This window comes from Triturus cristatus, chromosome 8, assembly GCF_964204655.1.
Source record: "Triturus cristatus chromosome 8, aTriCri1.1, whole genome shotgun sequence".
In the NCBI taxonomy this organism is placed as follows: domain Eukaryota; kingdom Metazoa; phylum Chordata; class Amphibia; order Caudata; family Salamandridae; genus Triturus; species Triturus cristatus.
In genome coordinates this window covers 894396667-894418404 of record NC_140591.1, presented here as the reverse complement: position 1 = coordinate 894418404, position 21738 = coordinate 894396667, and positions in this window count along the sequence as shown.

Below are 21738 nucleotides of genomic sequence, written 5' to 3'. Positions count from 1 at the left end.
TAGTATGGCCTAATGGTTAAGCTCTTACTTCGGCCTAATGGTTAAGGTCGTAACTCTTACTCTGGCCTACTGGTTAAGGTCTTAACTCTTACCCTGGCCTAATGGTTAATGTCTTAACACTTACTCTGGCCTAATGGTTAAGGTCTTAACTCTTACTCTGGCCTAATGGTTAAGGTCTTAGACTCTTACTCTGGCCTAATGGTTAAGGTCTTAACACTTACTCTGGCCTAATGGTTAAGCTCTTACTTTGGCCTACTGGTTAAGGTCTTAACTCTTACTCTGGCCTAATGGTTAAGGTCTCAACTCTTACTCTGTCCTACTGGTTAAGGTCTTAGCTTCTTACTCTGGCCTAATGGTTAAGGTCATAGACTCATACTCTGGCGTAATGGTTAAGGTCTTAACTATTACTCTGGCCTAATGGTTAAGGTCTTAGACTCTTACTCTGGCCTAATGGTTAAGGTCTTAACTCTTACTCTGGCCTACTGGTCAAGGTCTCAACTCTTACTCTGGCCTACTGGTTAAGGTCTTAGCTTCTTACTCTGGCCTAATGGTTAAGGTCTTAGACTCTTACTCTGGCCTAATGGTTAAGGTCTTAACTCTTACTCTCGCCTAATGGTTAAGGTCTTAGACTCTTACTCTGGTGTAATGGTTAAGGTCTTAACTATTACTCTGGCCTAATGGTTAAGGTCTTAGACTCTTACTCTGACCTAATGGTTAAGGTCTTAACTCTTAATCTGGCGTAATGGTTAAGGTCTTCACACTTACTCTGGCCTAATGGTTAAGCTCTTACTTTGGCCTAATGGTTAAGGTCGTAACTCTTACTCTGGCCTACTGGTTAAGGTCTTAACACTTACTCTGGCCTAATGGTTAAGCTCTTACTCTGGCCTAATGGTTAATGTAGGAGAGTGGAATCTGACTAATGGTTGCCCCCAACTTTTTGCCTGGTATTTAAGTGGTTTTTGACTAGTCTGGCTGGGATCCTGCTATCCAGGACCCCAGCCTATCTGCTTTCTCCCTAAAACTGTTGTGAGTACTCTAGGTACAAACATAATTGGATGCTGGGCATGCCCTACCAGTCCCTTGTAGATGGTACCCTAGGTACCCAGGGCATGGGTCCCCCAGTAGGCCTACCAGGGCTGCAGCACTTATTGTGCCACCCTGGGACAGCCACCCAAACTGACACCACCAGGCCACTACTGTAGCCTGGGTAAGGTGGTGCTAGCACCCCTTACAGGGATGTAGGTACCCTATGTCCCATACCATTACAACACATATACTCTCATAGGTCACCCCTATGGCAGGCCCTGGTAATCCTACAGGGCTGGGTGCTGAGGTATGTGTGAGGGGGGACCCCTACGTGAGTAGGACCTCCCTGCAACCTTCGTAAAACCGTTACTGGGTTGTTTGTAGTGTAGCCATACCATATACTCTAAACCGCATTATAAGTGAATCGCGTCATCGCGATAACTTGAGAATGGCTACACAGAACCATATCGTGTTTGGTGTCAAACATGAAGGAATCATACCCCCAGTCCAGCCATGGGCATGGGGGCCCGATTCCCCCTTGCTAGAAGGGTGATATGGGAAAAGCGGTAGATTTTAGACACCAATTTAAAAGTGCACATGTACCACAAAATGGCTACTGTCCGCCACCTACACGACTCTGGCTGGCTGTTGCTGGGGAAAACCCCAGCCTCGCCAGCTGGACAATAGGGCTCCTGTGGCAGGGAGGTGCCAGCACCTCCCCAGACAGGATAATGTGGATTGGAACAGGGTGGGTGCACCAAATGTCCTTTCAGAGTTGCACGTAGGCAGCTGCAGAGCCCCAATTCTGCATACACCGCCTGGAACCGGTTCAGGGGCATCCTGCCCCTCGCCCAGGCGGGAAACACACAAAGGGGAGTGGGTGTAGCCACCCTTTCCCGCCTCTACTCTGATTGGTAGGCTCTCTTTTGGACCATCCCCTAATCTTGGGGATATATGGGAATAACTTTGCCCTAGAGCCTTAGATTCGGACAGGACTTCACAGAACTGACCTTCGACGAGCTGCTGCCCAGCTGACTGAAGAAATCTCCCTTGGGATAAAGGAGTTATCCCCCTGCTTGGCAGGCACCTAAAAGACTACAAGATACCCGGTTGGAACTTCGTTGCTCTCACGACCTTCGACGCCTTCCAGCAACCTCGAGGTGGGTCTCCAGTGCATCCCAGCGTCCTGTGAGTGTGCCCAGCAAGTCTGAGCACCCTGGACCACGTGGGTGTCGAGATCCCCGCATACCCCGAGACACCGGCCACCTCTTGTCCAGCACACGACCCCGACCAGTGGGGAAGTTGTGCTTTGGCCCATTCTTGAGCCAACCTTCAAGCAGCATTTGTGCCAACCCTCAGCTCCCTGGCCCGCTCCGGTGGCCCGTGGGAGCCCTTTTACGCACTCCATTTTGCTGCCTTCCACGGCCCCTTGTCTCTCGACTTGTGGGCCCTGACAGAGGACAATCTTCTTTTCTAAGAGTTTCCCTGGTTGCTCCAGGCCTGCTCTACGCTCCCTGCAAAGGAGAGCACCCTCAGACCACGTGGGTCTGCACCAGCAGCTGCTTTGTTCATCTTGCGTGGGTTGCGGTTGCCAATGCTTAGTGGATCCAATCGGGACACTAACACCGCAGCGACCCTCAGCCGACGTGGGACAGTCGCCCTCCAGAAGCTGGCCTTCCTTGAAGCCTCCCGGAGCCCGTGACTGCAGAGCCCAGCTGTGCCTTCCACACCTGAAGCACCCGACATCCACGAGCTCCTTCCTGTGAGCTCCCCGGTCACTGTGCTGTGACCCAGACTCTGTCCCCTCTGCTTTCAGGTTCATCTTTGTCTTTTCTTCAACTTCAATCTTCACGACTTCAGCGACACTTCCAGCTAGCAGCAGTTTGGACTCCTTTTCCATAGAAAATCAGCCCGCGACCCGACACCAGAATCGACCTATGCACCCGGCTTCCCTGGGGCAGGTAACAGTGGTACTTCGGTACTTCCGTGGTGGTGGGCTCTCCAAAGCCTTAAGTCTCAAGCCTTAACTTTGTACTGTTGTTAGAAGTGTCCTTAAACCTTAATTATTCAACCGCGACATTCTCCATAGGCTAACATTGCGATCCCGACAGCAACTTCTCGCACTGCACACGCCTCCCGTGGGTCCCCTTCCTCTTAACTGTGGGTGGATTCTTAAGGGGCCAGCGATCCTGAATGCCCTAGGCATTGCCTGTAGAATTGTCGTGGTTCTTATACCACTATTTTAGTATATGGTTTGGTCCCCCCCTGGGACCCATTGATTTCTGTGCTATTTATTGTGTTTAGAAATGCTTGTTTGAATTGTAACTTTGCCACTAGCCACATAAAGTGACTGTGGGATTCTGTCTAGAATAAATACATATATTTTATATATACCTGTGTGGGCTACTCTTTCATTTGGTTATTCAAGAGGTCATTATGGTAAAACAATAAGCTTAACACTCCTTCAAGACTTAGCCTGAAGGCTGCTCTCCACAGCTACCACTAGGATAGCTTTCTTTAAAGGTTGTCTTAAACCTACCATCAATAGGAGTCGAATTGGACTGGTGCAAGGTGTCCCTATAACTAGGAACAGCATATGCCAGGCCAACTTCTCACATTGGTGTGCAGCGGTGGGATTCAAGCTAGCCATTGTTTTACCAGATAACAAAGTGAATTTCTAAAGTGAAAGCCACTTGGTACCAAAGGTACATATAAATTCAAGCTAGAATACAATAAGTTCTACTGAACTTAGAGTTGTGTGTAGAGGGTTTAGCACACCTTGACTACAACTCAAGAGAGGGTTCAGTAGGCCACACTTAGTGTAGGTAGATACATCACTACACTAAACATGTCTTCAGGTGGCACTAAGGCTATGGAAGGACCCCAGAGGATCCCAATCGATAAGTATGATAATTTCACCTTTGCAGAGCTCAGGGAAATGTGCACCCTTAGAAGACTGAAGACAGACAGAGGTGCCAACACAAAACGTCTCAGGGAGATCCTGCTCATAGCAGACTTTATGGAGTCCATAGGATCCAGAGGGACGGACAAAGTGGGTGGGCACCCCTCAGAAGAGGACACTCCCAGAGTGGACTCTGATGAGGAACAGGAAGAGGATGAAAATCCTGACCTGGAAGAAACAAACCACTCACAGCATGGAGGTGATGGCTCAAGAGGCACTCCCTCCACCCTTAAAAGGGGAGTGGTGGATCCAACAAGGAACAGATCCCCCTCAGTGGGATCCAACCATTCTAAGGGATCCAAAGGGTCCTCTGCCTCTTCTCAGAGAAGAGAAACCTCTCATGAGAGGAAATGCAGACTGATCAAATTTGAGCAGGCTAAGCTTGAGCTTAAAAGAGAACAGTTAGCATTGGACAGGAAAACCCTGGAGCTTCAGAAAGCTTCAAGAAAATGGGGTCTAGAGATCCCTGGTGGCAGTAATGAAACCCCTAGAGTTAGAGAGAGAGTCCCTGACAATAGGAACCTCCACAAGATTGTGCCCCCCTATCAGAATGGGGATGATATCCACAAATGGATATCTGCTCTTGAAAGGGCCTGTAGAGTACAGAGGGTCCCTGTAGAGCAGTGGGCAGCAATCCTGTGGCTCTCCTTTTCAGATAAAGGTAGAGACAAGCTCCTCTCTGTAAGAGAAGAGGATGCTGATGATTATTATATCTTGAAAGCTGCTTTAATAGATGGGTTTGGCTTAACCACTGATCAATACAGACTTAAGTTCAGAGACACCCAGAAAGCACAGACTCAAGATTGGGTAGATTTTGTGGATTGTGCAACCAAGGCACTGGAAGGTTGGTTAAATGGCAGTAAAGTTAATGATTATCAAGGATTGTATAATCTCATTATGAGGGAGCAGATTCTTAATAATTGTCAGAACCAACTTTTACACCAGCACCTGGTGGACTCTGATCTGACCTCTCCCCAAGAATTGGGAAAGAAGGCAGACAAATGGGTCAGAACCAGGATTAGGCCTAAGAACCAAGTTGGTGACCAGAAGAAGGATTCCACTAAGCCCAAAGAGAAAGGTGGGGATGATAAACAAGAAAAGTCCTCTGAAGGGCCCCAACAACCCAGTGCTGGGGGTGGGTCCCAAAATACTTCCTCTAATAACAAGAAACCATATTGCCATGTGTGTAAGAAACCTGGCCACTGGAAAACTGACTCCAGCTGTCCAAAGAATGGCAATAAAGAGAATGTTCCTCCAAAACCTGCTCCAACACCTCCTGTTACTACTAGTAGTAATCCCCCAGGTGGTGGGAGTGCACCCAAAAACTTAGTTGGGTTCTCTTTGGGGACACCAGTGGACTCTGGCCTAGCCAGGTCCCCTGCATTAGCAACTATGGTCTGTGATGGTGGCATGGGGTTTGCCAACTTTACCATGAGCCCCAGTATTCTGGGCAGGTACAGACAAGAACCAATAATCAATGGTCAGAAGGCTGTGGCCTATAAGGACACAGGGGCCAGTGTCACCATGGTGACCAAGAGGCTAGTGCCCCTAGATCAGCTTTTACCTGGGTTTAGCTATCAGGTGACCAACATTGATGGAATCAGGACAGATCATCCCATGGCAGTGGTAAATCTCAGCTGGGGAGGGGTCACTGGCCCCAAGAGAGTGGCAGTGTCCCCAAACTTGCCTGTAGATTGTCTACTGGGGAATGATCTAGAAATCTCAGCCTGGGCTGAGGTTGACCACAAGGCCCATTTGAAAATGGTAGGAATCCCTGAGAGAGTGGATGAGACCCCGAGGGCCTCACCTCCACCCCAGGAGAAAATAGAAAGAGTGAAGCCTGAAACTATGGATCACTCTACACAAACAGAGAGCATAGGGGAGGAGGAGCAGTCTTCCCCCCACCAGACTACAGGTAAAGGTCCAGTTTCTCAGGGGACTGATCCTGCCCCTTGTGAAGTAACTGCCCCAGAAGTGGACAGGCTTGGCCTGCCCACCTCTCTGATGGCAGGGGACCCTTCCAAGGTGGTACCCAGTCTGGAGCAGGTATCCTGCCCCTCTCTACCCTGCCTCAGCCAGCCCAGGGCTGCAGAGGTCAGGGAGGTCAGTGGACCCTTACTGGGCCCCTGTCCAGAGGAACCCCCTCATCAACAGATTAGGGACACCCAGCAGAGTAGTTTCAGCCAGGTGAATATTCCTCTACAAACTGAGGGATCCCCCTTACCCCTAGGTATAGGCACCCCTCAAATGGATGTTGTTGAGCACAGGGAAACCTGGGGCCTAGCTGCCCCAAACCTTCCAGTGCCCTCCACTATTCCAGCCAAAGGGATCCAACCCCCAGCTGTAGGCAGCCAGAGGTTGACCCTTAGGGCCAGATATGACACCGTCCTGGGCAGAAAGGCTTCCATAGTGGCCAGTGATCTGAGGAGGTTGAGACCAACCCAAGTAGGGTCTCACTTCCAGACTCAGACACCCCACCAGCCCACCTCTGACCCAAAAACCAATACAGGTAATTTCCCTAGACTTTGGAGAAACTCTAGAACCCCTTGGGGTAGGATTTCCCAAGTGGACCATGACACAGGGAGCAACCATGTTAGTACAGGTTCTTCCTTATATGGCCACTCAGGAAATAAAGGCTTATCTGGACAAGGTTAGCCTTATCTCCTTTCGTTTGGGGGGGGGTTATGTAGGAGAGTGGAATCTGACTAATGGTTGCCCCCAACTTTTTGCCTGGTATTTAAGTGGTTTTTGACTAGTCTGGCTGGGATCCTGCTATCCAGGACCCCAGCCTATCTGCTTTCTCCCTAAAACTGTTGTGAGTACTCTAGGTACAAACATAATTGGATGCTGGGCATGCCCTACCAGTCCCTTGTAGATGGTACCCTAGGTACCCAGGGCATGGGTCCCCCAGTAGGCCTACCAGGGCTGCAGCACTTATTGTGCCACCCTGGGACAGCCACCCAAACTGACACCACCAGGCCACTACTGTAGCCTGGGTAAGGTGGTGCTAGCACCCCTTACAGGGATGTAGGTACCCTATGTCCCATACCATTACAACACATATACTCTCATAGGTCACCCCTATGGCAGGCCCTGGTAATCCTACAGGGCTGGGTGCTGAGGTATGTGTGAGGGGGGACCCCTACGTGAGTAGGACCTCCCTGCAACCTTCGTAAAACCGTTACTGGGTTGTTTGTAGTGTAGCCATACCATATACTCTAAACCGCATTATAAGTGAATCGCGTCATCGCGATAACTTGAGAATGGCTACACAGAACCATATCGTGTTTGGTGTCAAACATGAAGGAATCATACCCCCAGTCCAGCCATGGGCATGGGGGCCCGATTCCCCCTTGCTAGGAGGGTGATATGGGAAAAGCGGTAGATTTTAGACACCAATTTAAAAGTGCACATGTACCACAAAATGGCTACTGTCCGCCACCTACACGACTCTGGCTGGCTGTTGCTGGGGAAAACCCCAGCCTCGCCAGCTGGACAATAGGGCTCCTGTGGCAGGGAGGTGCCAGCACCTCCCCAGACAGGATAATGTGGATTGGAACAGGGTGGGTGCACCAAATGTCCTTTCAGAGTTGCACGTAGGCAGCTGCAGAGCCCCAATTCTGCATACACCGCCTGGAACCGGTTCAGGGGCATCCTGCCCCTCGCCCAGGCGGGAAACACACAAAGGGGAGTGGGTGTAGCCACCCTTTCCCGCCTCTACTCTGATTGGTAGGCTCTCTTTTGGACCATCCTCTAATCTTGGGGATATATGGGAATAACTTTGCCCTAGAGCCTTAGATTCGGACAGGACTTCACAGAACTGACCTTCGACGAGCTGCTGCCCAGCTGACTGAAGAAATCTCCCTTGGGATAAAGGAGTTATCCCCCTGCTTGGCAGGCACCTAAAAGACTACAAGATACCCGGTTGGAACTTCGTTGCTCTCACGACCTTCGACGCCTTCCAGCAACCTCGAGGTGGGTCTCCAGTGCATCCCAGCGTCCTGTGAGTGTGCCCAGCAAGTCTGAGCACCCTGGACCACGTGGGTGTCGAGATCCCCGCATACCCCGAGACACCGGCCACCTCTTGTCCAGCACACGACCCCGACCAGTGGGGAAGTTGTGCTTTGGCCCACTCTTGAGCCAACCTTCAAGCAGCATTTGTGCCAACCCTCAGCTCCCTGGCCCGCTCCGGTGGCCCGTGGGAGCCCTTTTACGCACTCCATTTTGCTGCCTTCCACGGCCCCTTGTCTCTCGACTTGTGGGCCCTGACGGAGGACAATCTTCTTTTCTAAGAGTTTCCCTGGTTGCTCCAGGCCTGCTCTACGCTCCCTGCAAAGGAGAGCACCCTCAGACCACGTGGGTCTGCACCAGCAGCTGCTTTGTTCATCTTGCGTGGGTTGCGGTTGCCAATGCTTAGTTGATCCAATCGGGACACTAACACCGCAGCGACCCTCAGCCGACGTGGGACAGTCGCCCTCCAGAAGCTGGCCTTCCTTGAAGCCTCCCGGAGCCCGTGACTGCAGAGCCCAGCTGTGCCTTCCACACCTGAAGCACCCGACATCCACGAGCTCCTTCCTGTGAGCTCCCCGGTCACTGTGCTGTGACCCAGACTCTGTCCCCTCTGCTTTCAGGTTCATCTTTGTCTTTTCTTCAACTTCAATCTTCACGACTTCAGCGACACTTCCAGCTAGCAGCAGTTTGGACTCCTTTTCCATAGAAAATCAGCCCGCGACCCGACACCAGAATCGACCTATGCACCCGGCTTCCCTGGGGCAGGTAACAGTGGTACTTCGGTACTTCCGTGGTGGTGGGCTCTCCAAAGCCTTAAGTCTCAAGCCTTAACTTTGTACTGTTGTTAGAAGTGTCCTTAAACCTTAATTATTCAACCGCGACATTCTCCATAGGCTAACATTGCGATCCCGACAGCAACTTCTCGCACTGCACACGCCTCCCGTGGGTCCCCTTCCTCTTAACTGTGGGTGGATTCTTAAGGGGCCAGCGATCCTGAATGCCCTAGGCATTGCCTGTAGAATTGTCGTGGTTCTTATACCACTATTTTAGTATATGGTTTGGTCCCCCCCTGGGACCCATTGATTTCTGTGCTATTTATTGTGTTTAGAAATGCTTGTTTGAATTGTAACTTTGCCACTAGCCACATAAAGTGACTGTGGGATTCTGTCTAGAATAAATACATATATTTTATATATACCTGTGTGGGCTACTCTTTCATTTGGTTATTCAAGAGGTTATTATGGTAAAACAATAAGCTTAACACTCCTTCAAGACTTAGCCTGAAGGCTGCTCTCCACAGCTACCACTAGGATAGCTTTCTTTAAAGGTTGTCTTAAACCTACCATCAATAGGAGTCGAATTGGACTGGTGCAAGGTGTCCCTATAACTAGGAACAGCATATGCCAGGCCAACTTCTCACAGTTAAGGTCTTAACTCTTACTCTGGCCTAATGGTTAAGGTCTTAACTCTTACTCTGGCCTAATGGTTAAGGTCTTCACACTTACTCTGGCCTAATGGTTAAGCTCTTACTTTGGCCTAATGGTTAAGGTCGTAACTCTTACTCTGGCCTACTGGTTAAGGTCTTAACACTTACTCTGGCCTAATGGTTAAGCTCTTACTCTGGCCTAATGGTTAAGGTCTTAACTCCTACTCTGGCCTAATGGTTAAGATCTTAACTCTTACTCTGGCCTAATGGTTAAGGTCTTAGACTCTTACTCTGGCCTAATGGTTAAGGTCTTAACACTTACTCTGGCCTAATGGTTAAGCTCTTACTTTGGCCTACTGGTTAAGGTCTTAACTCTTACTCTGGCCTAATGGTTAAGGTCTCAACTCTTACTCTGTCCTACTGGTTAAGGTCTTAGCTTCTTACTCTGGCCTAATGGTTAAGGTCATAGACTCTTACTCTGGCGTAATGGTTAAGGTCTTAACTATTACTCTGGCCTAATGGTTAAGGTCTTAGACTCTTACTCTGGCCTAATGGTTAAGGTCTTAGACTCTTACTCTGGCCTAATGGTTAAGGTCTTAACTCTTACTCTGACGTAATGGTTAAGCTCTTACTTTGGCCTACTGGTTAAGGTCTTAACTCTTACTCTGGCGTAATGGTTAAGGTCTTGACTCTCACTCTGGCCTAATGGTTACAGTCTTAACTCTTACTCTGGCCTAATGGTTAACGTCTTAGACTCTTACTCTGGCCTAATGGTTAAGGTCTCAGACTCTTACTCTGTCCTACTGGTTAAGGTCTTAGCTTCTTACTCTGGCCTAATGGTTAAGGTCATAGACTCTTACTCTGGCGTAATGGTTAAGGTCTTAACTCTTACTCTGGCCTAATGGTTAAGGTCTTATACTCTTACTCTGGCCTAATGGTTAAGGTCTTAACTCTTACTCTGGCCTACTGGTTAAGGTCTTAGCTTCTTACTCTGGCCAAATGGTTAAGGTCTTGACTCTTACTCTGGCCTAATGGTTAAGGTCTTAGACTCTTACTCTGGCCTAATGGCTAAGGTCTTAGACTCTTACTCTGGCCTAATGGCTAAGGTCTTAACTCTTACACTGGCCTAATGGTTAAGGTCTTAACACTTAGTCTGGCCTAATGTTTAAGGTCTTAAACTCTTACTCTGGCCTAATGGCTAAGGTCTTAACTCTTACTCTGGCCTACTGGTTAAGGTCTCAACACTTACTCTGGCCTACTGGTTAAGGTTAGGGGTGGGCGGAATTTGCGGAATTAACCTTCGCAAATTATCGCGAGAATGTTTAAAATTATCGCAAACAAGCAGAAATATCGCGAAGATGCGGAAGTTTTTTTCCGGCATGTTCGCGCGATTTTCTGCATGGTTGCGGGTCGCCAACTTACCCATGTGGCTGCTTGCGGGCGCGGCCATCTTGTTTTGAGTTGTTCTCGCGGTGCATGATCGCGAGAAGAAAGACGTGATCGCGCGACGCATGACGTCACTGCGGGCGCGAACTGTCGCGAGACAGCGCAAATGGCTAAAAACAATACAACATCTCATGGAGAACGCGACCGGATCAAGAAAACTTGTCGGCGAACGCAGGGATTCAGGTAAGGCGATCGCGCGCGCGCGAGAATGTATCATTTTACAGCGCGAGCAAGAAACAAATTATCGCCAAGCTGCGGAAACCGGAATTTTTGACATTTTCGCGCTCTCCGCGGAACGCAAAAATGTCAAATTATCGCAATTTCCGCGAACGGAACGAAATTTTTGCCCAGGCCTAGTTAAGGTCTTAGACTCTTACTCTAGACAAATGGTTAAGGTCTTGGCTCTTACTCTGGCCTAATGGTTAAGGTCTTAGCTTCTTACTCTGGCCGAATGGTTAAGGTCTTGACTCTTACTCTGGCCTAATGGTTAAGGTCTTAGACTCTTACTCTGGCCTAATGGTTAAGGTCTTAACTCTTACTCTGGCCTAATGGTTAAGGTCTTAGACTCTTACTCTGGTGTAATGGTTAAGGTCTTAGACTATTACTCTGACCTAATGGTTAAGGTCTTAACTCTTAATCTGGCGTAATGGTTAAGGTCTTCACACTTACTCTGGCCTAATGGTTAAGCTCTTACTTCGGCCTAATGGTTAAGGTCTTAACTCTTACTCTGGCCTAATGGTTAAGGTCTTAGACTCTTACTCTGGCCTAATGGTTAAGGTCTTAACTCTTACTCTGGCCTAATGGTTAAGGTCTTAGACTCTTACTCTGGTGTAATGGTTAAGGTCTTAGACTATTACTCTGACCTAATGGTTAAGGTCTTAACTCTTAATCTGGCGTAATGGTTAAGGTCTTCACACTTACTCTGGCCTAATGGTTAAGCTCTTACTTCGGCCTAATGGTTAAGGTCGTAACTCTTACTCTGGCCTACTGGTTAAGGTCTTAACTCTTACTCTGGCCTAATGGTTAATGTCTTAATACTTACTCTAGCCTAATGGTTAAGCTCTTACTCTGGCCTAATGGTTAAGGTCTTAACTCTTACTCTGGCCTAATGGTTAAGGTCTTAGACTCCTACTCTGGCCTAATGGTTAAGGACTTAACTCTTACTCTGGCCTAATGGTTAAGGTCTTAGACTCTTACTCTGGCCTAATGGTTAAGGTCTTAACACTTACTCTGGCCTAATGGTTAAGCTCTTACTTTGGCCTACTGGTTAAGGTCTTAACTCTTACTCTGGCCTAATGGTTAAGGTCTCAACTCTTACTCTGTCCTACTGGTTAAGGTCTTAGCTTCTTACTCTGGCCTAATGGTTAAGGTCTTAGACTCTTACTCTGGCCTAATGGTTAAGGTCTTAACTCTTACTCTGGCCTAATGGTTAAGGTCTTAGACTCTTACTCTGGTGTAATGGTTAAGGTCTTAACTATTACTCTGGCCTAATGGTTAAGGTCTTAACTCTTAATCTGGCGTAATGGTTAAGGTCTTCACACTTACTCTGGCCTAATGGTTAAGCTCTTACTTCGGCCTAATGGTTAAGGTCGTAACTCTTACTCTGGCCTACTGGTTAAGGTCTTAGCTCTTACTCTGGCCTAATGGTTAATGTCTTAACACTTACTCTGGCCTAATGGTTAAGCTCTTACTCTGGCCTAATGGTTAAGGTCTTAACTCTTACTCTGGCCTAATGGTTAAGGTCTTAGACTCCTACTCTGGCCTAATGGTTAAGGTCTTAACTCTTACTCTGGCCTAATGGTTAAGGTCTTAGACTCTTACTCTGGCCTAATGGTTAAGGTCTTAACACTCACTCTGGCCTAATGGTTAAGCTCTTACTTTGGCCTACTGGTTAAGGTTCTAACTCTTACTCTGGCCTACTGGTTAAGGTCTTAGCTTCTTACTCTGGCCAAATGGTTAAGGTCTTGACTCTTACTCTGGCCTAATGGTTAAGGTCTTAGACTCTTACTCTGGCCTAATGGCTAAGTGTAGGAGAGTGGCATCGACTGCATAGTTGCCCCCAACTTTTTGCTGATGTTTTGACTGTTTTTATGACTTTAGCCAGGCTGTGGCCCTGCTATCCAGGACCCCAGCCTATCTGCTTCCTCTGACAAACTATGTGGGTACCCTAGGTACCAACCAATTGGATGCTGGGCATGCCCTACCAGTCCCTTGTAGATGGTACCCTAGGTACCCAGGGCATGGGTCCCCCAGTAGGCCTACCAGGGCTGCAGCACTTATTGTGCCACCCTGGGACAGCCACCCAAACTGACACCACCAGGCCACTACTGTAGCCTGGGTAAGGTGGTGCTAGCACCCCTTACAGGGACGTAGGTACCCTATGTCCCATACCATACAACACATATACTCTCATAGGTCACCCCTATGGCAGGCCCTGGTAATCCTACAGGGCTGGGTGCTGAGGTATGTGTGAGGGGGGACCCCTACGTGAGTAGGACCTCTCTGCAACCTTCGTAAAATCGTTACTGGGTTGTTTGTAGTGTAGCCATACCATATACTCTTAACCGCATTATAAGTTATTGCGTCATCGCTGTAACTTTGGAATGGCTACACCGAACCATATCGTGTTTGGTGTCAAACATGAAGGAATCATACCCCCAGTCCAGCCATGGGCATGGGGGCACGATTCCCCCTTGCTAGGAGGGTGATATGGGAAAAGCGGTAGAATTTGGAAACCAATTTAAAAGTGCACATGTACCACAAAATGGCTACTGTTCGCCACCTACACGACTCTGGCTGGCTGTTGCTGGGGAAAACCCCAGCCTCGCCATCTGGACAATAGGGCTCCTGTGGCAGGGAGGTGCCAGCACCTCCCCAGACAGGATATGTGGATTGGAACAGGGTGGGTGCACCAAAAGTCCATTCAGAGTTGCACGTAGGCAGCTGCAGAGCCCCAATTCTGCATACACCGCCTGGAACCGGTTCAGGGGCATCCTGCCCCTCGCCCAGGCGGGAAACACACAAAGGGGAGTGGGTGTAGCCACCCTTTCCCGCCTCTACTCTGATTGGTAGGCTCTATTTTGGACCATCCCCTAATCTTGGGGATATATGGGAATAACTTTGCCCTAGAGCCTTAGATTCGTACAGGACTTCACAGAACTGACCTTCGACGAGCTGCTGCCCAGCTGACTGAAGAAATCTCCCTTGGGATAAAGGAGTTATCCCCCTGCTTGGCAGGCACCTAAAAGACTACAGGATACCCGGTTGGAACTTCGTTGCTCTCACGACCTTCGACGCCTTCCAGCAACCTCGAGGTGGGTCTCCAGTGCATCCCAGCGTCCTGTGAGCGTGCCCAGCAAGTCTGAGCACCCTGGACCACGTGGGTGCCGAGATCCCCGCATACCCCGAGACACCGGCCACCTCTTGTCCAGCACACGACCCCGACCAGTGGGGAAGTCGTGCTTTGGCCCATTTTTGAGCCAACCTTCACGCAGCATTTGTGCCGACCCTCAGCTCCCTGGCCCGCTCCGGTGGCCCGTGGGAGCCCTTTTACGCACTCCATTTTGCTGCCTTCCGCGGTCCCTTGTCTCTCGACTTGTGGGCCCTGACGGAGGACAATCTTCCTTTCTAAGAGTTCCCCTGGTTGCTCCAGGCCTGCTCTACGCTCCCTGCAAAGGAGAGCACCCTCAGACCACGTGGGTCTGCACCAGCAGCTGCTTTGTTCATCTTGCGTGGGTTGCGGTTGCCAATGCTTAGTGGATCCAATCGGGACACTAACACCGCAGCGACCCTCAGCCGACGTGGGACAGTCGCCCTCCAGAAGCTGGCCTTCCTTGAAGCCTCCCGGAGCCCGTGACTGCAGAGCCCAGCTGTACCTTCCACACCTGAAGCACCCGACATCCACGAGCTCCTTCCTGTGAGCTCCCTGGTCACTGTGCTGTGACCCAGACTCTGTCCCCTCTGCTTTCAGGTTCATCTTTGTCTTTTCTTCAACTTTAATCTTCACGACTTCAGCGACACTTCCAGCTAGCAGCAGTTTGGACTCCTTTTCCATAGAAAATCAGCCCGCGACCCGACACCAGAATCGACCTATGCACCCGGCTTCCCTGGGGCAGGTAACAGTGGTACTTCGGTACTTCCGTGGTGGTGGGCTCTCCCAAGCCTTAAGTCCCAAGCCTTAACTTTGTACTGTTGTTAGAAGTGTCCTTAAACCTTAATTATTCAACCGCGACATTCTCCATAGGCTAACATTGCGATCCCGACAGCAGCTTCTCGCACTGCACACGCCTCCCGTGGGTCCCCTTCCTCTTAACTGTGGGTGGATTCTTAAGGGGCCAGCGATCCTGAATGCCCTAGGCATTGCCTGTAGAATTGTCGTGGTTCTTATACCACTATTTTAGTATATGGTTTGGTCCCCCCCTGGGGCCCATTGATTTCTGTGCTATTTATTGTGTTTAGAAATGCTTGTTTGAATTGTAACTTTGCCACTAGCCACATAAAGTGTCTGTGGGATTCTGTCTAGAATAAATACATATATTTTATATATATACCTGTGTGGGCTACTCTTTCATTTGGTTATTCAAGAGGTTATTATGGTAAAACAATAAGCTTAACACTCCTTCAAGACTTAGCCTGAAGGCTGCTCTCCACAGCTACCACTAGGATAGCTTTCTTAAAGGTTGTCTTAAACCTATCATCAATAGGAGTCGAATTGGACTGGTGCAAGGTGTCCCTATAACTAGGAACAGCATATGCCAGGCCAACTTCTCACATTGGTGTGCAGCGGTTGGATTCAAGCTTGCCATTGTTTTACCAGATAACACATTGAATTTCTAAAGTGAAAGCCACAAGGTACCAAAGGTACATATAAATTCAAGCTAGAATACAATAAGTTCTACTGAACTTGGAGTTGTGTGTAGAGGGTCTAGCACACCTTGACTACAACTCAAGAGAGGGTTCAGTAGGCCACACTTAGTGTAGGTAGATACATCACTACACTAAGCATGTCTTCAAGTGGCACTAAGGCTATGGAAGGACCCCAGAGGGTCCCAGTAGATAAGTATGATAATTTCACCTTTGCTGAGCTCAGGGAAATGTGCACCCTTAGGAGACTGAAGACAGAAAGAGGTGCCAACACAAAACGTCTCAAAGAGATCCTGCTCATAGCAGACTTTATGGAGTCCATAGGATCCAGAGGGACGGACAACGTGGGTGGGCACCCCTCAGAAGAGGACACTCCCAGAGTGGAATCTGAAGAGGAACAGGAAGAGGATGAAAATCCTGACCTGGAAGACACAGACCACTCACAGCATGGAGGTGATGGCCCAAGAGGCACTCCCTCCACCCTTAAAAGGAGAGTGGTGGACCCCAGAAGGAACAGATCCCCCTCAGTGGGATCCAACCATTCTAGGGGATCCAAAGGGTCCTCTGCCTCTTCTCAGAGAAGAGAAACCTCTCATGAGAGGAAATGCAGACTGATCAAATTTGAGCAGGCTAAGCTTGAGCTTAAAAGAGAACAGTTAGCATTGGACAGGGAAACCCTGGAGCTTCAGAAAGCTTCAAGAAAGTGGGGTCTAGAGATCCCTGGTGGCAGTAAGGAAACCCCTAGAGTTAGAGAAAAAGTCCCTGACAATAGGAACCTCCACAAGATTGTGCCCCCCTATCAGAATGGGGATGATATCCACAAATGGATATCTGCTCTTGAAAGGGCCTGTAGAGTACAGAGGGTCCCAGTAGAGCAGTGGGCAGCAATCCTGTGGCTCTCCTTTTCAGATAAAGGGAGAGACAAGCTCCTCTCTGTAAGAGAAGAGGATGCTGATGATTATTATATCCTGAAAGATGCTTTAATAGATGGGTTTGGCTTAACCACTGATCAGTACAGACTTAAGTTCAGAGACACCCAGAAAGCACAAAATCAGGATTGGGTAGACTTTGTGGATTGTGCAACCAAGGCACTGGAAGGTTGGTTAACTGGCAGCAAAGTAGATGATTATACAGGATTATACAATCTCATAATGAGGGAGCAGATCCTTAACAATTGTCAGAACCAGCTCTTACATCAGCACCTGGTGGACTCTGATCTGACCTCTCCCCAAGAATTGGGAAAGAAGGCAGACAAATGGGTCAGAACCAGGATTAAGCAAAAGGTCCAGCCCTTGGGAGGTGCAACTAAAAAAGAAGATGCCAAAAACTCTGACAAGGGTGGGGAAAAAGGAAAAGACCAGCAGTCTTCAACAGGCCCCCAAAAAGCAGCTTCTGAGACTACCAAGAAAAACAAATCCAAACAACCAAGGAAGCCATGGTGTAAGTACTGTAAACAGACTACCCATTGGACTTCAGACTGTAATAAGGCCAAAGACTCCACAAGCACCACACCAGCCCCTAAGGCTCCTGTTCCCCCTAGTACAGTTACAGGTGTGGGTGCACAGAACAAGGGCATAGTAGGGTTGACCCTGGGATCTGGAGAGGACTCTGGCCTAGTCAGAACTCCTACTCAGGCGGTGCTAGTTTGTGATGGGGACTTGTCCCTGTTTGTGAGCCCCAGTGGTCTGGGCAAATACAGACAACAGCCAACCATAAATGGAAGGGAGTCACTAGCTTACAGGGATACAGGGGCCAGTGTCACTATGGTGACTAAGGACCTTGTGGACCCTAACCAGATCATACTTGGAGAGACATACCAAGTGACCAATGCTAGCAACGTTAGTACAGACCATGCTCTAGCTGTTGTGAACTTCTCCTGGGGAGGGGTAACTGGCCTCAAGAAAGTTGTGGTGAGTGCAGACCTACCTGTTGAATGTTTACTAGGGAATGATTTGGAGACCTCAGCATGGGCTGAGGTGGAGCTAAGTACCCATGCAGCAATGTTGGGTATATCAGCAGAAGTATTTGCCCTGACAAGGTCAAAAGCAAAGCTGACAGGAACTGAACAGGCCTTGGATCCTGGAAAAATGGACCAAGGGCCTTCCAAGAGGAGGAGTAGCAGGGGTAAGGCCGAGCCTTCCCCCCAGGATCAGTCTGTAGAAACTCTTTTAGCAGAAGAGGATCTAGCTCCTGAAGAAGGAACTGCCCCAGAGGAACTGGAACCTGATCAGGTTGAGTTCTTGGGGGCAGGGGGACCTTCTAGGGCAGACTTGAGCCTGGAGCAGCAGAGCTGCCCCACTCTTGAACCCCTCAGACAGCAAGCTGCTGCTGAGGCTGCAGGGGATGCCAGTGGGACCCATAAGATTTATTGGGATGAAGGGCTCCTTTACTCTGAGGGTCGAGACCCCAAGCCTGGTGCAGCCAGGAGGTTGGTCATACCTCAGAAGTTTAGGAGCTTCCTGCTCACACTGGCCCATGATATCCCCTTAGCAGGACACCTGGGCCAAAATAAGACTTGGGACAGAATTGTCCCACACTTTCATTGGCCCCACATGAGTGAAGACTGTAAGAGCTTTTGCAGCTCTTGCATTACCTGCCAAGCAAGTGGCAAGGCAGGTAAATCCACCAAGGCCCCCCTGATACCATTACCTGTGGTGGGGGTGCCCTTTGAGCGGGTGGGGATTGACATCGTTGGTCCCTTAGACCCCCCAACAGCATCTGGGCACAGGTTCATTCTAGTGGTAGTGGATCATGCCACTAGATACCCAGAAGCTATTCCCCTTAGGACCATCACAGCTCCTGTGGTGGCAAGGGCCCTCCTTGGAGTTTTCTCCAGGGTGGGGTTCCCTAAGGAGGTATTGTCTGACAGAGGTACAAACTTTATGAGTAGTTACCTGAAGGCAATGTGGAAGGAGTGTGGGGTTAACTACAAGTTCACCACCCCTTACCATCCTCAATGCAATGGTCTTGTTGAAAGGTTCAACAAGACCCTAAAGGGTATGATTAAAGGACTACCAGAAAAGCTTAGGCGAAAATGGGATGTTCTTCTGCCCTGCCTTCTCTTTGCATACAGAGAGGTGCCACAGAAGGGGGTTGGCTACAGCCCCTTTGAACTTCTGTTTGGCCATCCTGTTAGAGGGCCACTTTGTCTAGTGAAGGAGGGATGGGAGCAACCTCTCAAACCCCCTAAACAGGACATAGTGGACTACGTACTTGGTCTCCGCTCCCGGATGGCTGAGTATATGAAGAAGGCAACTAAAAACCTGGAGGCAAGTCAGGAATTACAGAAAGCCTGGCATGACCAAAAGGCTGTCCTGGTGGTGTACCAGCCAGGACAGAAGGTATGGGTGTTGGAGCCAGTGGCCCCAGCAGCTCTCCAAGATAAGTGGAGTGGACCCCATACCATTTTGGAGAAAAAGGGAGAGGTTACCTACCTGGTAGACCTTGGCACTCCCAGAAGTCCCCACAGGGTACTTCATGTGAATAGATTGAAAGCATATGTGGACAGGGCTGACATGGGCTTGCTCATGGCAACAGATGAGGGACAGGAGGAAGAGAGTGACCCTCTCCCAGACCTGCTCTCTCAGAACCCTGACGATGGGTCAGTTGATGGAGTAGCCTTGGCAGGCAGCCTCACTGCCCAGCAGCAAGCAGATTGTAGACAGGTTCTACAAAGATACAGACATATGTTTTCTCTGACTCCTAGTCAGACCACCTGGTGCACTCACGAAGTGGACACTGGGGACAGTCTGCCTGTCAAGAATAAGATCTACAGGCAACCTGACCATGTCAGGGACTGCATACGGACTGAAGTCCAAAAGATGTTGGAGTTGGGAGTAATTGAGCCCTCAGATAGCCCTTGGGCTAGCCCAGTAGTCCTAGTACCAAAACCTCACACCCAGGGTGGTAAGAGAGAGATGAGGTTTTGTGTAGACTACAGGGGTCTCAATGCAGTCACTAAGACTGATGCTCATCCAATTCCCAGAGCAGATGAGCTCATAGATAGGTTGGCCTCAGCCAAATATCTGAGCACATTTGATCTGACAGCTGGCTACTGGCAGATAAGGTTAGCTGAGTCTGCAAAAGCCAAAACTGCATTTTCTACCCCTAGTGGGCATTATCAATTTATTGTAATGCCCTTTGGTTTGAAAAATGCACCTGCCACTTTTCAAAGGTTGGTGAACCAAGTCCTCTCAGGCCTGGAAGACTTTAGTGCAGCATATCTAGATGATATTGCTGTCTTTAGCTCCACCTGGGAAGATCACCTGATCCACCTGAGGGAAGTTTTAGAAGCCCTGCAGAAGGCTGGGCTCACTATCAAGGCTACTAAGTGCCAGATAGGGCAGAGTCAGGTTGTATACCTGGGACACCTTGTAGGAGGAGGCCAGGTTCAACCTTTACAGAGCAAAATCCAGACCATCATGGACTGGGTTGCTCCAACCACCCAGACTCAGGTTCGAGCTTTCTTGGGCCTGACTGGTTATTATAGGAGATTTGTGAAAGGATATGGATCCATAGTGACCCCCTTGAATGATCTCACCTCCAAGAGGATGCCCAAAAAGGTTCAGTGGACTGTCAGCTGTCAGAAAGCTTTTGATGACCTTAAACAGGCAATGTGCTCTGCTCCAGTGCTCCAAAGCCCCAACTACTCCAAAGAATTCATAGTTCAAACTGATGCTTCAGAGGTGGGGGTAGGTGCTGTGTTATCACAACTGAATGAGGAGGGCCAGGATCAACCAGTAGCTTTCATTAGCAGAAGGTTGACCCCCAGAGAGAAACGTTGGTCAGCCATAGAGAGGGAGGCCTTTGCTGTGGTCTGGGCCCTGAAGAAGCTGAGGCCATACTTGTTTGGTACTCACTTCATTGTTCAGACAGACCATAAGCCCCTCCTATGGCTAAAACAGATGAAGGGTGAAAACCCCAAACTACTCAGGTGGTCCATTTCCCTACAGGGGATGGACTATACAGTGGAACATAGACCTGGGAGCAACCATGCCAATGCAGATGGCCTCTCCAGATATTTCCACTTAGAACATGAAGACTCAACTGGTCAAGGTTAGTTTAATGTCCCTGCGTTTGGGGGGGGGTTGTGTAGGAGAGTGGCATCGACTGCATACTTGCCCCCAACTTTTTGCTGATGTTTTGACTGTTTTTATGACTTTAGCCAGGCTGTGGCCCTGCTATCCAGGACCCCAGCCTATCTGCTTCCTCTGACAAACTATGTGGGTACCCTAGGTACCAACCAATTGGATGCTGGGCATGCCCTACCAGTCCCTTGTAGATGGTACCCTAGGTACCCAGGGCATGGGTCCCCCAGTAGGCCTACCAGGGCTGCAGCACTTATTGTGCCACCCTGGGACAGCCACCCAAACTGACACCACCAGGCCACTACTGTAGCCTGGGTAAGGTGGTGCTAGCACCCCTTACAGGGACGTAGGTACCCTATGTCCCATACCATACAACACATATACTCTCATAGGTCACCCCTATGGCAGGCCCTGGTAATCCTACAGGGCTGGGTGCTGAGGTATGTGTGAGGGGGGACCCCTACGTGAGTAGGACCTCTCTGCAACCTTCGTAAAATCGTTACTGGGTTGTTTGTAGTGTAGCCATACCATATACTCTTAACCGCATTATAAGTTATTGCGTCATCGCTGTAACTTTGGAATGGCTACACCGAACCATATCGTGTTTGGTGTCAAACATGAAGGAATCATACCCCCAGTCCAGCCATGGGCATGGGGGCACGATTCCCCCTTGCTAGGAGGGTGATATGGGAAAAGCGGTAGAATTTGGAAACCAATTTAAAAGTGCACATGTACCACAAAATGGCTACTGTTCGCCACCTACACGACTCTGGCTGGCTGTTGCTGGGGAAAACCCCAGCCTCGCCATCTGGACAATAGGGCTCCTGTGGCAGGGAGGTGCCAGCACCTCCCCAGACAGGATATGTGGATTGGAACAGGGTGGGTGCACCAAAAGTCCATTCAGAGTTGCACGTAGG